This window comes from Salvelinus fontinalis, chromosome 29, assembly GCF_029448725.1.
Source record: "Salvelinus fontinalis isolate EN_2023a chromosome 29, ASM2944872v1, whole genome shotgun sequence".
Taxonomy (NCBI): Eukaryota; Metazoa; Chordata; class Actinopteri; order Salmoniformes; family Salmonidae; genus Salvelinus; species Salvelinus fontinalis.
In genome coordinates, this window is record NC_074693.1 from 24,950,493 (window position 1) to 24,968,510 (window position 18,018).

At 40.6% G+C, this 18,018-nt stretch overlaps 1 long non-coding RNA gene across 2 annotated transcripts in view; it reads right to left on the bottom strand.

The window, feature by feature from the left end:
* Window positions 1–213: 213 nt before the first annotated feature.
* The window catches only part of LOC129827686 (uncharacterized), a 37,942-nt gene continuing 20,137 nt past the window's right edge, over window positions 214–18,018 (bottom strand). Inside the window, exons 3-5 of one of the 2 annotated variants that reach the window (XR_008755202.1) lie at window positions 14,256–14,349; window positions 3,469–3,590; window positions 214–2,543 (exon numbers count right to left, since the gene is read on the bottom strand). This is a non-coding gene — a long non-coding RNA (uncharacterized LOC129827686). Of the gene's footprint in view, window positions 3,591–14,255; window positions 14,350–18,018 lie in introns of both variants that reach the window. The other variant, XR_008755201.1, reaches the window with a different exon arrangement.

Here is an 18,018-nt window from a genome sequence, read left to right on the forward strand (position 1 = left end):
GTTGAATCCTGATCCTGAGCCCTCCTCAACGTGGCAGTGATTGAGTGGTTGTTTGGAATGTGTTTGTGTCATCTGTGGTCAAAACCTTTATGTTGGAAAATGTTTGTTTTCAGGGATTGGTGGATGTGAAGTGGACCTGGTCATTGAAGGTTGGTAGGTGGCTGTTTTCCTCACTTCATTACTGGTTCAAATGAACACATCATCAACATACTGTTATTTATGATACCATTTATTGGCTGGTCAATAAACGGAAGGGCAGATATGACACCATATTAACCGTTGTGATAATGAATCTGACATGTTCCTGCCATAACACAATGCATAAGTTGGAATCGCAACAGACTTTTGTTTTACTAACTCATGCGGGATAATGTACAGTGTGCCACTACCACAAAGTCCTACCCAGGTACACCACAAGAAAATATTCAGCCATTCTTGAAGGACAATGGAAGTTAAATACATATGGGTTATTGTTATTAAAATAAACACATTTTTGACATTGATGCCTTCATTACAGTGTTAGACTTTAAAGACTGACTTTACTGACTCTTGGAAGTGTTTTATGGTCATTAAACTTTGATACAACATGAAGACTCAGTTTCTCTGTCACAGATACTGTATATCGTACAGTTTGTCAGTACATCAACTCCATGAATACATATTCATTTGTTTATTGAGCTCATCTTCCATTTCTTCCCTCCATTCTTTCCTCCAGTGCGTTAGCAGATACCAGTATGTCCCCTAGTCTTGTGAACAAGGGATGAAAAGGAGAGAAAAAAAGGTCTGATGAGTTTGGCAAAGGGAGGACAGAGGGGGAGACAGATGGCATGAAGTCTGCGTGGCTCTGGCCTGGCGCTAAAATCCTCCTCTCTCACATTCCAACAAATCGTAGCAGGAGGCTGGGGAGTCTGCCACACCACTCAGTGGTTCCACGGGGTTCTCTCTGCATCTCTCTCCTCGCTCCCCAGCACCCCCCGTAAGTCCCTGACCAAGGGTGTCAGCCCCCCAATACCATATAACCACACCTATAAATATATTCAAAGGCTACTTCAGGATTTTGCGAAAGAGGCCCTTTATCTACTTGCCCAGAGTCAGAAGAACTAGTGGATACTATTTTTATGTGTCTGTGTCCAGTATGAAGGACGTTCGAGGTAGTTTCGCGAGCCAATGCTAACTAGCGTTAGCGCAATGACTGGAAGTCTATGGGTATCTGCTAGCATAAAGTATCACTTTAAGATGTGTACAGTATATAGTATGATGGGATTTGTGAGTTTATTGGCCTGCTAGATAAGAGACACAGAAGGGTGAGAGATGGAGACCGAGGCGCTGATTGTTAGTATGGAATTGGGCAGAATCGGACCAGGTGTGTGGGATAGAATTGGGAGTGGACCTACCCCCCCACTCTAGTGTCAGATCTCATTGAGTAAACATAGGACCAAAGCATGAAGGCAAAGACTGTAATCCATTTATATGCGAGGAAGAAAACTAAGGAGCTTTTCAATTAGTCTTGTCATCCCCAGCTCCCGATAAGGAGGAAACGCTAGCAAGTTGAGCCTGTCATAGGCCAGACATGCCTCGCTCAGATTGCCTCGTATCCTCCTCAGTCCGTCCGTCAGCGGGCTTAAGTGTAACTGCATAGTAATCACACACAGACAGTATGCCTTACCGCTGGCCCGCGGTGACCACATGACATCTTTATGCATTTCCATTTTTAGGAATGTGCATTGAGGAGCACCGTATAAAAGTACATCAGCAATATGATAATCATGTTTATAATGTCATTTTTGGACTGTACTCTGTGCACTCTCTCTCTCTCTCTCTCTCTCTCTCTCTCTCTCTCTCTCTGCACTTTTCCTTCTGCTTGTCCTAATGAGTGGCTCTTCTGAGAATAGAGCGAGCTTTGAAAAGGTCACAGGAGGTTTGAGTATCACATTACTGTTAATGATAATGAAAATAAAAAGAGCAATCCGTGCCAAATCTATCTCTGAGCTTTTGTCCCTCTCCATATGGAATGTGATTTATCTGCAGTTGGTCATATAAATTGCTTTGCATCATTGTAAGGAAGCGTGTATGTCATTACGATACAAAGGCTGTTGTTCATTTGTTGTTCTATGCTAATGTGGAATGTGCCTCAGAGGCTACTATGATGAAAGGTACAGTAGTGAACCATCTGGCTCGTACAGAGAACCGTAGAACCGGAAAGTGTTTTTTATTCGGCTGTACTCATAGGGGAACCCTTTCATGAACCCTTTTTGCTTCCAGATAGAACCACTTTGGTTCCAGATAGAACCACTTTGGATCCAGATAGAACCGCTTTGGTTTCAGATAGAACCCTTTGGGGTTCCATGTACAATACCAGTCAAAAGTTTGGACACACCTACTCATTCAAGGGTTTTTCTTTATTTGATGCTTTTCCAACAGTCTTGAAGGAGTTCCCACATATGCTGAGCACTTGTTGGCTGCTATTCCTTCACTCCTTCACTTCTTCACTCAACTCATCCCAAACTACAGAGGGTTCTACATGGAACCCATAAGGGTTATACCTGGAACAAAAAAGGGTTATCCTATGAGGACAACTAAAGAGAGTTTCAATGCAAAATTTCAATGCAAAGTTGTCCATAAACTTGTCATAAACACTTGGTTTTTCGTAAGATTCTTAATTGCAGTATAGCCTACTGATAAAGCTGATTCGCATTCAACCACAAAGCCATGATAGCCATTATTATAGATATATCTGACATTCACAAGTGGATCTGCACTGACTTTCCCTCCCTACAGCACAGGGACAGAGACAGAGGGGTTGGCCGTCCTTCCTCAGTGGCAGGGCAGAGTAGCATCATGACATTACCATCCCCAGGCCCGCTGGCACAGATATCACCCACAGGATGGGAGAGTGGCAGGGTCGATGGCCCCATGTTGGCTCTTGGCTCCGTCCATTTCTGTCCCCTTTGTCCCCCTTGCCCCCTCCATCCCCTCTCTCAGAAAAAAAGGCAAGATGGCTTCCGCCAGTCTCTCAGTGCATTGATCAGAGGCCAGACCTCCATTAGCTAAAGGTCAGTTAAGGCCAGCGGATGGGGTCCTGGATGGGTCCTGTGTGCGTGTCCTTTGGGGGGACCCAGACCCACTCTCAGGCCCAGCCAGGGAACATGTCCTTGTCACCGGGTTCACAGTGCTCTGTGCCATCCCCGCAGCTCCCCATGGCCAGTGGGAGGATGTCCCCCCTCCCCTCCCTGTGCTTGGTCGATGCATCCAGCAGGCTGCCCCTTTCTACATCTACCTCCATTCTGTTTGATCTCAGCCATTGTCCCTCTCCAAAAATCAAAGACTCATTCCTTCTAATTTTCTCCCTCCAATAGAATGCCACAGTAAATGAGGTGCCTAGCTCCTACTACAGATGATCACAGCGGCACAATTACATCAAATTGCCAGTCCAGACCTGTGGTTTCACATCGCTGAATGGCAGTTTACCTTATAAGCCTGTGAGTGAATGGGGGATAATTGTGGTGATAAACAGTGTGGAGGCTGAGTCTGTCGTCGGGTGGGATCCATTTCCTGTGTTGTCAGGGGCACCAGTGATGGAGAGGGCTGAGCTGCACACACAGAGAAAGGCAGATGAGATTATTTGCATACACACACACACACACACACACACACACACACACACACACACACACACACACACACACACACACACACACACACACACACACACACACACACACACACACGCATACACACACACACACACACACACGATGATTGTCTATAGCTTCTGTCAGGTTGTGTTTTTTTTCCTCCAGCCATGGAGACCTCATCCTGGGAAATCGAGCAATTTCTGATTGAAAACAGTGGCGGTAATTAGAGCATTCACTATTTGTAACCACTTGGCATTACATTAGTATGCAAAGCTGGCAGTCAGCTAATCTGGGGAAAAACGTTTGTTTCCTTAATTGCCCTCTTAGGACAAAAGGAAAAGGAGGGGGGAGAGAATATAGTAGAATGTTAACTTGCTTCTGCTAGAAGGGAGCCTGGTGTGTTCAAGGGGCGTGGCTCCCTCAACACAGGGGTCACACATGCTTATAGATTGATAACCAGTGGTTTGGAATATGAACTATTCAATGTGATAATGGGGTCATCTTCCTATCTTGCTCTTTGTATGAAGGCGTGAATCCACCTGGTCTGTGTCAGGCCAGTCGTTCCTGTCCATCCTACCTGCCTCCTCCCCTTGGCTTCACTTACATTAGGACGACACTACCTCCCACTGCCGAAAGGTTACCCCGTCTTCTCACGCTCATCATCTTCACCGGTCTTTCTCATTCTACCTATTCAGTGTTAGCTCTTTGTAACAGGCTAAGAATATTACCCCTCTCTACTCTACTAATATTACCCTTCTCTACTCTACTAATATTACCCCTCTCTACTCTACTAATATTACCCCTTTCTACTCTACTAATATTACCCCTCTCTACTCTACTAATATTACCCCTCTCTACTCTACTAATATTACCCCTCTCTACTAATATTACCCCTCTCTACTAATATTACCCCTCTCTACTCTACTAATATTACCCCTCTCTACTCTACTAATATTACCCCTCTCTACTAATATTACCCCTCTCTACTAATATTACCCCTCTCTACTAATATTACCCCTCTCTACTAATATTACCCCTCTCTACTAATATTACCCCTCTCTACTCTACTAATATTACCCCTCTCTACTCTACTAATATTACCCCTCTCTACTCTACTAATATTACCCCTCTCTACTCTACTAATATTACCCCTCTCTACTCTACTAATATTACCCCTCTCTACTCTACTAATATTACCCCTCTCTACTCTAATAATATTACCCCTCTCTACTCTACTAACATTACCCCTCTCTACTCTACTAATATTACCCCTCTCTACTCTACTAATATTACCCCTCTCTACTAATATTACCCCTCTCTACTAATATTACCCATCTCTACTCTACTAATATTACCCCTCTCTACTAATATTACCCCTCTCTACTAATATTACCCCTCGCTACTAATATTACCCCTCTCTACTCTACTAATATTACCCCTCTCTACTAATATTACCCCTCTTTACTAATATTACCCCTCTCTACTAATATTACCCCTCTCTACTAATATTACCCCTCTCTACTAATATTACCCCTCGCTACTAATATTACCCCTCTCTACTCTACTAATATTACCCCTCTCTACTAATATTACCCCTCGCTACTAATATTACCCCTCTCTACTCTACTAATATTACCCCTCTCTACTCTACTAATATTACCCCTCTCTACTCTACTAATATTACCCCTCTCTACTAATATTACCCCTCTCTACTCTACTAATATTACCCCTCTCTACTAATATTACCCCTCTCTACTAATATTACCCCTCTCTACTAATATTACCCCTCTCTACTAATATTACCCCTCTCTACTCTACTAATATTACCCCTCTCTACTAATATTACCCCCTCTACTCTACTAATATTACCCCTCTCTACTCTACTAATATTACCCCTCTCTACTCTACTAATATTACCCCTCTCTACTCTACTAATATTACCCCTCTCTACTCTACTAACATTACCCCTCTCTACTCTACTAATATTACCCCTCTCTACTCTACTAATATTACCCCTCTCTACTCTACTAATATTACCTCTCTCTACTCTACTAACATTACCCCTCTCTACTAATATTACCCCTCTCTACTCTACTAATATTACCCCTCTCTACTCTAATAATATTACCCCTCTCTACTCTACTAACATTACCCCTCTCTACTCTACTAATATTACCCCTCTCTACTCTACTTATATTACCCCTCTCTACTCTATTAATATTACCCCTCTCTACTCTACTAACATTACCCCTCTCTACTCTACTAATATTACCCCTCTCTACTCTACTAACATTACCCCTCTCTACTCTACTAATATTACCCCTCTCTACTCTACTAATATTACCCCTCTCTACTAATATTACCCCTCTCTACTAATATTACCCCTCTCTACTCTACTAATATTACCCCTCTCTACTAATATTACCCCTCTCTACTCTACTAATATTACCCCTCTCTACTCTACTAATATTACCCCTCTCTACTCTACTAATATTACCCCTCTCTACTCTACTAATATTACCCCTCTCTACTCTACTAATATTACCCCTCTCTACTCTACTAACATTACCCCTCTCTACTCTACTAATATTACCCCTCTCTACTCTACTAATATTACCCCTCTCTACTAATATTACCCCTCTCTACTAATATTACCCCTCTCTACTCTACTAATATTACCCCTCTCTACTAATATTACCCCTCTCTACTCTACTAATATTACCCCTCTCTACTCTACTAATATTACCCCTCTCTACTCTACTAATATTACCCCTCTCTACTCTACTAACATTACCCCTCTCTACTAATATTACCCCTCTCTACTCTACTAATATTACCCCTCTCTACTCTACTAATATTACCCCTCTCTACTCTACTAATATTACCCCTCTCTACTCTACTAATATTACCCCTCTCTACTCTACTAATATTACCCCTCTCTACTCTACTAACATTACCCCTCTCTACTCTACTAATATTACCCCTCTCTACTCTACTAATATTACCCCTCTCTACTCTACTAATATTACCCCTCTCTACTAATATTACCCCTCTCTACTCTACTAATATTACCCCTCTCTACTAATATTACCCCTCTCTACTAATATTACCCCTCTCTACTAATATTACCCCTCTCTACTAATATTACCCCTCTCTACTCTACTAATATTACCCCTCTCTACTAATATTACCCCCTCTACTCTACTAATATTACCCCTCTCTACTCTACTAATATTACCCCTCTCTACTCTACTAATATTACCCCTCTCTACTCTACTAATATTACCCCTCTCTACTCTACTAACATTACCCCTCTCTACTCTACTAATATTACCCCTCTCTACTCTACTAATATTACCCCTCTCTACTCTACTAATATTACCTCTCTCTACTCTACTAACATTACCCCTCTCTACTAATATTACCCCTCTCTACTCTACTAATATTACCCCTCTCTACTCTAATAATATTACCCCTCTCTACTCTACTAACATTACCCCTCTCTACTCTACTAATATTACCCCTCTCTACTCTACTTATATTACCCCTCTCTACTCTATTAATATTACCCCTCTCTACTCTACTAACATTACCCCTCTCTACTCTACTAATATTACCCCTCTCTACTCTACTAATATTACCCCTCTCTACTCTACTAATATTACCCCTCTCTACTAATATTACCCCTCTCTACTAATATTACCCCTCTCTACTCTACTAATATTACCCCTCTCTACTAATATTACCCCTCTCTACTCTACTAATATTACCCCTCTCTACTCTACTAATATTACCCCTCTCTACTCTACTAATATTACCCCTCTCTACTCTACTAACATTACCCCTCTCTACTAATATTACCCCTCTCTACTCTACTAATATTACCCCTCTCTACTCTACTAATATTACCCCTCTCTACTCTACTAATATTACCCCTCTCTACTCTACTAATATTACCCCTCTCTACTCTACTAATATTACCCCTCTCTACTCTACTAACATTACCCCTCTCTACTCTACTAATATTACCCCTCTCTACTCTACTAACATTACCCCTCTCTACTCTACCAATATTACCCCTCTCTACTCTACTAATATTACCCCTCTCTACTAATATTACCCCTCTCTACTCTACTAATATTACCCCTCTCTACTCTACTAATATTACCCCTCTCTACTCTACTAATATTTCCCCTCTCTACTCTACTAACATTACCCCTCTCTACTAATATTACCCCTCTCTACTCTACTAATATTACCCCTCTCTACTAATATTACCCCTCTCTACTCTACTAATATTACCCCTCTCTACTCTACTAATATTACCCCTCTCTACTCTACTAATATTACCCCTCTCTACTCTACTAACATTACCCCTCTCTACTCTACTAATATTTCCCCTCTCTACTCTACTAATATTACCCCTCTCTACTCTACTAATATTACCCCTCTCTACTAATATTACCCCTCTCTACTCTACTAATATTACCCCTCTCTACTCTACTAATATTACCCCTCTCTACTAATATTACCCCTCTCTACTAATATTACCCCTCTCTACTAATATTACCCCTCTCTACTAATATTACCCCTCTCTACTCTACTAATATTACCCCTCTCTACTAATATTACCCCTCTCTACTCTACTAATATTACCCCTCTCAACTCTACTAATATTACCCCTCTCTACTAATATTACCCCTCTCTACTAATATTACCCCTCTCTACTCTACTAATATTACCCCTCTACTAATATTACACATCTCTACTCTACTAATATTACCCCTCTCTACTCTACTAATATTACCCCTCTCTACTCTACTAATATTACCCCTCTTTACTCTACTAATATTACCCCTCTCTACTCTACTAATATTACCCCTCTCTACTCTACTAACATTACCCCTCTCTACTAATATTACCCCTCTCTACTCTACTAATATTACCCCTCTCTACTAATATTACCGCTCTCTACTCTACTAATATTACCCCTCTCTACTCTACTAATATTACCCCTCTCTACTCTACTAATATTACCCCTCTCTACTCTACTAATATTACCCCTCTCTACTCTACTAATATAACCCCTCTCTACTCTACTAATATTACCCCTCTCTACTCTACTAATAGTACCCCTCTCTACTTTACTAATATTACCCCTCTCTACTCTACTAATATTACCCCTCTCTACTCTACTAATATAACCCCTCTCTACTCTACTAATATAACCCCTTTCTACTCTACTAATATTACCCCTCTCTACTCTACTAATATTACCCTACTGTAATAATATTACCCCTCTCTACTCTACTAATATTACCCCTCTCTACTCTACTAATATTACCCCTCTCTACGCTACTAATATTACCCCTCTCTACTCTACTAACATTACCCCTCTCTACTCTACTAATATTACCCCTCTCTACTCTACTAATATTACCCCTCTCTACTAATATTACCCCTCTCTACTCTACTAATATTACCCCTCTCTACTAATATTACCCCTCTCTACTCTACTAATATTACCCCTCTCTACTAATATTACCCCTCTCTACTCTACTAATATTACCCCTCTCTACTCTACTAACATTACTCCTCTCTACTCTACTAATATTACCCCTCTCTACTCTACTAACATTACCCCTCTCTACTCTACTAATATTACCCCTCTCTACTCTACTAATATTACCCCTCTCTACTCTACTAATATTACCCCTCTCTACTAATATTACCCCTCTCTACTCTACTAATATTACCCCTCTCTACTCTACTAATATTACCCCTCTCTACTAATAGTACCCCTCTCTACTCTACTATTATTACCCCTCTCTACTAATATTACCCCTCTCTACTCTACTAATATTACCCCTCTCTACTAATATTACCCCTCTCTACTCTACTAATATTACCCCTCTCTACTCTACTAACATTACCCCTCTCTACTCTACTAATATTACCCCTCTCTACTCTACTAACATTACCCCTCTCTACTCTACTAATATTACCCCTCTCTACTCTACTAATATTACCCCTCTCTACTCTACTAATATTACCCCTCTCTACTAATATTACCCCTCTCTACTCTACTAATATTACCCCTCTCTACTCTACTAATATTACCCCTCTCTACTAATATTACCCCTCTCTACTCTACTAATATCACCCCTCTCTACAAATATTACCCCTCTCTACTCTACTAATATTACCCCTCTCTACTCTACTAATATTACCCCTCTCTACTAATATTACCCCTCTCTACTCTACTAATATTACCCCTCTCTACTCTACTGATATTACCCCTCTCTACTCTACTAATATTACCCCTCTCTACTCTACTAATATTACCCCTCTCTACTCTACTAATATAACCCCTCTCTACTCTACTAATATTACCCCTCTCTACTCTACTAATATTACCCCTCTCTACTCTACTAATATTACCCCTCTCTACTCTACTAATATTACCCCTCTCTACTCTACTAATATAACCCCTTTCTACTCTACTAATATTACCCCTCTCTACTCTACTAATATTACCCCTCTCTACTAATATTACCCCTCTCTACTCTACTAATATTACCCCTCTCTACTCTACTAATATTACCCCTCTCTACTCTACTAATATTACCCCTCTCTACTCTACTAATATTACCCCTCTCTACTCTACTAATATTACCCCTCTCTACTCTACTAATATTACCCCTCCCTACTAATAGTACCCCTCTCTACTCTACTAATATTACCCCTCTCTACTAATATTACCCCTCTCTACTCTACTAATATTACCCCTCTCTACTAATATTACCCCTCTCTACTCTACTAATATTACCCCTCTCTACTCTACTAATATTACCCCTCTCTACTCTACTAATATTACCCCTCTTTACTCTACTAACATTACCCCTCTCTACTCTACTAATATTACCCCTCTCTACTCTACTAATATTACCCCTCTCTACTCTACTAATATTACCCCTCTCTACTAATATTACCCCTCTCTACTCTACTAATATTACCCCTCTCTACTCTACTAATATTACCCCTCTCTACTAATATTACCCCTCTCTACTCTACTAATATCACCCCTCTCTACAAATATTACCCCTCTCTACTCTACTAATATTAACCCTCTCTACTCTACTAATATTACCCCTCTCTACTCTACTAACATTACCCCTCTCTACTCTACTAATATTACCCCTCTCTACTCTACTAATATTACCCCTCTCTACTCTACTAATATTACCCATCTCTACTAATATTACCCCTCTCTACTAATATTACCCCTCTCTACTCTACTAATATTACCCCTCTCTACTAATATTACCCCTCTCTACTCTACTAATATTACCCCTCTCTACTCTACTAATATTACCCCTCTCTACTCTACTAATATTACCCCTCTCTACTAATATTACCCCTCTCAATGTCTTTAATATGTTATTATAGTCCCACCCTAATGACTTCATCCCTGCAGGCACCTTTGACTTTAAATTGGTCTTGTGTTAATGTAACTAAATATGTATATAATTACTGTGTAAGAAGTTTGTAACTTCAAGCAGTTATGAACTACTTGACACTTTAAATATAACGTTTTTGCACGTAGTGATTTTGCAATGTTAAGTACTATGCTGAAGCCTACAATCACCTGTCTGATACAATGTCATGTTATTTCATTCCTCCCCTGTAGGATGACGCCACTGTTTCGTAAAGTGTTGCTGTCAGAGGAGTCCTGCTCTACAATCCCTATTTTATATAAGATGAGTCTCTACTCTCATCCCAATCATAATGCTATCGTCGCGGCCTCCCGGGTGGCGCAGTGGTCTAAGGCACTGCTTCGCAGACTCTGTCGCAGCCGGCCGCGACCGGGAGGCCCATGGGGCGGCGCACAATTGTCCCAGCGTCGTCCCTGTTAGGGAGGGTTTGGCCGACAGGGATGTCCTTGTCCCATCGTGCACTAGCGACTCCAGTGGTGGGCCTGGGCGCAGTGCACGCTGACCAGGTCGCTAAGTGTACAGTGTTTCCTCTGACACATTGGTGCGGCTGGCTTCCGGGTTGGATGGGTATTGTGTCAAGAAACAGTGCGGTTTGGTTGGGTTGTGTTTCAGAGGACGCATGGCTATCGACCTTTGCCTCTCCCGAGTCTGTACGGGAGTTGCAGAGACAAGACTGTAACTACTACCAATTGGGGAGAAAAAAGGGGTTACATTTTTTTTTAAATGCTATCGTCTGTTCGCTTTTCCTTCTGCTCCAACCTTTCTCTACTGCAATCAGGGTCCTCCTTCTGCCCAGATTACCTTTAGAGTCTCTCTCTCTCACCTTTATAAGGTACATGCACCTGTACGCTGCATTATTGTTACCTTCCCCAGCCTATAAAACCAAAAATGTCACTCAAACAGAAGGAGGACCTAACAAAGAGTCACTGACAACATCCAAAAGGAAACAGTTGGGGTTTTAGGAGGGGTTCTGAAAGACACTCATGGGGGTGTCCACTGAAAGTTGACTGGCAACAAGAACTGGGGCCGAAAAGACACCCACCATGAGCGGCCACTAAGAGGCAAACAAAGAGAAACCTACACCAAACTTGAAGACAGGAAGCAAAACCAAAAAGTGGAGCAAAACAGAAACAGGGGAAGATCAGATAAAGGATTGTCTTTCTAGAAATCAAACAGGGAGAGCCAACTAAAGGTGTTGACCCTCCACATCTCTTAAGACAACTGGAGGATTGGGCCAGCCGCTCTTAAATATCACCTGTGCCAGCACAGATGGAAACCCCATTCCAACTAACGAGATGGACCAACCAGCACAGGTGGAACACATACTGACTAACGAGGTGCCACCAATTGGTGAACCCTATGTTCTAAAGTACTATACGAGCTACAGTCCAACCTTAAAACATCAATGGAGGAAAAAAACTGTAACAATTATCAACAGGGAAGTACACTGTATGCTCTACCATCTCCTCTGTAACAATCTCTCTCACCCATTAGTTGACCTGACATTGGTATTGGTATTCTAAATGATATCATAGCCGCCATCGATAAAAGACAATACTGTGCAGCCGTATTCATCGACCTCACCACATTCTTATTGGCAGACTCAACAGCCTTGGTTTCTCAAATGACTGCCTCGCCTGGTTCGCCAACTAATTCTCAGTTAGTGTTCAGTGTGTCAAATCAGAGGGCCTGTTTGCAGGACCTCTGGCAGTCTCTATGGGGGGTGCCACAAGGTTCAATTCTTGGGCCGACTCTTTTCTCTGTAATCATCAATGATACATCAGTGATTCTCTGATCTACGCAGACGACACCATTCTGTATACTTCTGGCCCTTCTTTGGACACTGTTAACAAACCTCCAGACGGGATTTAATGCCATACAACAGTCCTTCCGTGGCCTCCAACTGCTCTTAAATGCAAGCAAAACTAAATGCATGCTCTTCAACCGATCACTGCCCATACCCGCCCGCCCGTCTAGCATCACTACTCTGAACGGTTCTGACTTAGAATATGTGGACCACTACAAATAGCTAGGTGTCTGGTTAGACTGTAAACTCTCCTTCCAGACTCACACTAAGCATCTCCGATCCAAAATTAAATCTAGAATCAGCTTCCTATTTCGCAAACAAGCATCCTTCACTCATGCTGCCAAACATACCCTCGTAAAACGGACTATCCTACAGATCCTTGACTTCGGCGATGTCATTTACAAAATAGCCTCCAACACTCTACTCAGCAAATTGGATGTAGTCTATCACAGTGCCATCCGTTTTGTCACCAAAGCACCATATACTACCCACCACTGTGACCTGTATGCTCTCGTTGGCTGGCCCTCGCTTCATATTCGTCGCCAAACCCACTGGCTCCAGGTCATCTACAAGTCTTTGCTAGGTAAAGCCCCGTCTTATCTCAGCTCACTGGTCACCATAGCAGCACCCACCCGTAGCACGCGTTCCAACAGGTATATCTCACTGGTCACCCCCAAAGCCAATTCCTCCTTTTGCCGACTTTCCTTCCAGGTCTCTGCTGCCAATGACCGGAACAAATTGCAAAAATCACTGAAGCTGGAGACTCATATCTCCCTCACTAACTTTAAGCATCAGCTGTCAGAGCAGTTTACCGATCATTGCACCTGCACATAGCCCATCTGTAAATAGCCCGGCCAACGCCCTCATCCCCATTATAATTTTTTTTGCTCCTTTGCACCCCGGTATCCCTATTTGCACATTCATCTTCTGCACATCTATCACTCCAGTGTTTAATTGCTAAATTGTAATTATTTCACCACAATGACCTATTTATTGCCTTATCGCCCTAATCTTACTACATTTGCACAAACTGTATATAGACTTTTCTATTGTGTTTTTGACTGTACGCTTGTTTATCCCATGTGTAACTCTGTTGTTTTTGTCGCACTGCTTTAGTTTATCTTGGCCAGGTCGCAGTTGTAAATGAGAACTTGTTCTCAACTGGTCTACCTGGTTAAATAAAGGTGAAATAATAAATAAAAAAACTAAACTGGATTGATATTCTCTTCTATTTTATTATGCACTTTTCTTTAGCCCAGTACCACCATGACATATGATGTGCATTTGACAAGAAAAATGTTGACAATCTTCATATACCTTTAATATGGATGGAGAATGATTTTATGCGATTGCAGGGCTGGAGAATCCACAGCCTGGCAAACTTCATGATCAGATGTTCCGTTGGCTCGTCCTGCACACAAAGTAAAATACAGCCCAATTAACACCGTCTGCAGCCTGGAGTAGACAAAACAATGACAGGATCATACAAGTACATCAGGTCACACTTTCAAATGGAAAAAATATTGATAGATGTGGCTCTTGGTGCATCTTTTCTGGGTTGTGTGGGCTATTTACCTTTTCTGTCAAATATGGTAATTGATCTTGGCAGTGAGTTGTATGAGGGAACCCCTAATGATGAACATGAGTCCATCCAGGATCCATTTTAGACGATTCATTACGATTCACAGAACAATACATCGCGGCAAAACATGCATCTTGTTATTCATATAGCAGCTGAAATCTACCGTTGTCCTTAATTTGAGCAGTTTTAATGGTTTTATGATTGCAGCTCATTTAAAAACTTTGTTTTCAAGTTCAAGCTATGCCTGTATGGGGCCTTCTGACTGGAAGACTAACAGGCACAGAGCTATGCCTGTATGGGGCCTTCTGACTGGAAGACTAACAGGCACAGAGCTATGCCTGTATGGGGCCTTCTGACTGGAAGACTAACAGGCACGGAGACAAAATAAATGCATTACTTATAATAGGCTACTTTGTAAAATATGACGATATGCATCAACATCATTTAATTAATTGAAAATGTTTCATGAATATCAACACTGTGTTATGTTGGTCACCATATCAATACATTCTGGTTTACAATTATACTATAGATCAATTTATAGATCAATATATCTTTACAAATTAGACTTAACAAAACACACATTCAATCATAAAGGAGGGATACCACATTATTTCAGTTCGATTGACAATTGACAGGTAAGAGACAGGTTTACAAATAAGGACTTTTTTTAGTAACAGGCCTAAATTTTAACATTATGTGGCCTTCAAATTACGACAGTCATGATCGGATTCGTTTTGAGCATTGGATTCCTGCATCGAAAAACTTGGCTGATGAGCACATATGTCCCTAGAAATTATTATTTTTGTAAAATCAATTCTAATTCGTTAAATATAAAGAACCATGGGCTGTCTTCTTTCCGCAGATCAACTTTTGCACACCTGAAGTCAAGTCCTCATACATCACAGGTGCGCAGGAGAGGAAAAACTGATTTGAAGTGTAATTCGTTCCCATAGCCCGCAAAACAAACACCACATGCAATGTTTCTGTCAACTTTCGTCAAGGCAAGACTTTCTTCTGTAAAACTATTCCACTATCTTACAGCAAATTGTTTTCTACCTTTTCTATATTTTAATTGACCTATTCACGCTTCGATAACAATTTCAACCCACTATCTAAATTCAGACGATTTCACAATGATACCTTTCGGATATTGCCTTTTGACTTTCAAATAGCCTTATTTCGATAATAGTTACATTTTTACAGGGTCGTTTGTATTTTGACTTGACAGAAGGGGTGAAACACGAGTTTGACAAAAGATTGAATGAGAGACAATCGTTTACCTTTTTACTTGTTTACTTTTTACATCAATGGAGGGGTGAACGTTGGGTGCGACAGGTGAAGAAAACGAGCTGTTGAGTTTATCCCTGTTTAAATCACTTGGTCTGCTATTTGTTTACATTTGTAATAACTATACAATGCCGAACAACCTATTTAGAATATAATATTCAAGACATTAGAATAAATATCTCATTCAAGTAAACATTCTAGCTTATTTTGCCATCATATCATCTTGCTAGCCTATCCACACAAAATCGTGTCACGGTATTCTAAGTTGGTTTCAAATCATCCACATAAAATGATAAGAAATGAAGTAATGAGTCATTTATTAGACATACTTTGACTAATTGTGATGTCCTATCACAAATTAATTTCTCAGAGCCTTGCTGCGTTTCAATCATTTTCTGCCACAATCTTATCAGACCTCTATTATAGAAGCAACTAGGCAACTGAAACACAGATGTTTCGGGAAAGTATAAAAAATTGTGATGATAAGAATGTGAAGTTAAATTAGGCTAGAGAAACATACGGATTTGAGGATAGAAAGCGGTTAATTTCCCTCCAGATTTGGTCATTTAATACAAGGCGTGTGACAACCTGTGTACATTCATAGCAAACAAAAATGATGTTTTAGGGAACGTTAGTGTCAGGCGCGAGAAAATGTACAACTAAAAAGCTAACTTTACTCTGTACAAGATCCCAATTTGAGAACACATTTCTGACACACTTACATAATTTATCCAGTCCCAAGTTCAATATTTGACTTATTTTATTTATGAGTGGTAATTTCATGGCGTCTTTTCAAAAATAATAGATATTACGCTTTAACTCAATTTAGGTGCACATATTTTAGAAATGGTCTGTAACGAAATAGAATAATCGGGACTCTGAAATTTGTATCGTTCACTTTTAGTGAGCCATCAATCAAACAAATACATGTTCGTCTTTGGGTTTAGGCTATGGCATAAACAAAATAAATACGTTATTAGGCGTTAAAATCGTTTAAAACGTTTCATATCTGACTGCAGACTATTATTCAATAAAATGTCAACTAAAATAGGAAAAATAGGAAAACCCACATTTACAGTTTAGTCATTTAGCTGAAGCTCTTATCCGGAGTGATTTACAGGAGCAATTAGGGTTAAGTGACTTGCTCAAGGGCACATAGACAGATTTTTCACCTAGTCGACACACACACACACACACACACACACACACACACACACACACACACACACACACACACACACACACACACACACACACACACACACACACACACACACACACACACACACACTTAATCAGGGCACCTGAGAAAACCTTCACACTCATAACCCTCGAACCAATTTCGGGAACCAATTTGCCATCTTATGCATTAGATCCTACTAGCCTATTTATTATTCGACCCCCCTTCTATTCAGTATTGCCATTGTTATCGCATTGAACACTAATAATAATTGTTCAACGGTTGTTTCACTACTCAATATAATTATACACACTGTTTCTATGCTGTAATAACCTAAATAATATTATTGTGAACAATTCAACTAATTGAAATTGAAATGATAGAAAATAAGGTAAAGTCCTTTCCGGGGCCAAACCAGGAAATTACCTTGGCATATGGTAATTTCAATTTCTCGGTACAAAAACAAAATGTATGCAGTGTTTCATACCGTTCTACTTTAACGAAGTTTCAAAGGTGAAATCAGAAGTCACGTTTGTATCCACATCACAATCATATTTTTCCAAACACTGAAAACAACTGATATTCAACAATGACAGGTAGGCCTACTTTCTGACGACCTATTTCCGGTTGAAATGTTAGTTATTTAAGTAGTGAATGGATGTAACACTTCCTTAACTTTGTCAGCGAGAGTTAAGGCCAAATGGCTTTGGAGGAGGCTTGAATCAGTCAGTCCCTGTGTGTACACTGAGGTCCAGTGTTCTGGCAACAAAGGGGGGGCTAATCCACGTAATTTACACAATGCATAGGGCCGTGTTTACATGGGATAGAGGAGGGCCTCATCTTTTTTTTCACCAGACATAAATATTGAAGAGTTGAAAATGGACCTTTTCTGGGCGATATGTGGAGAACATTTCAGGAGCTTTGAATCAATCCCATTGTAACTTTATTTTGGTATATTCTAAAGTGTCCTAAACATTTTCACCCCCGAGGGACAAGCCATGTCCACCAAAACACACCTGTGAATGCAG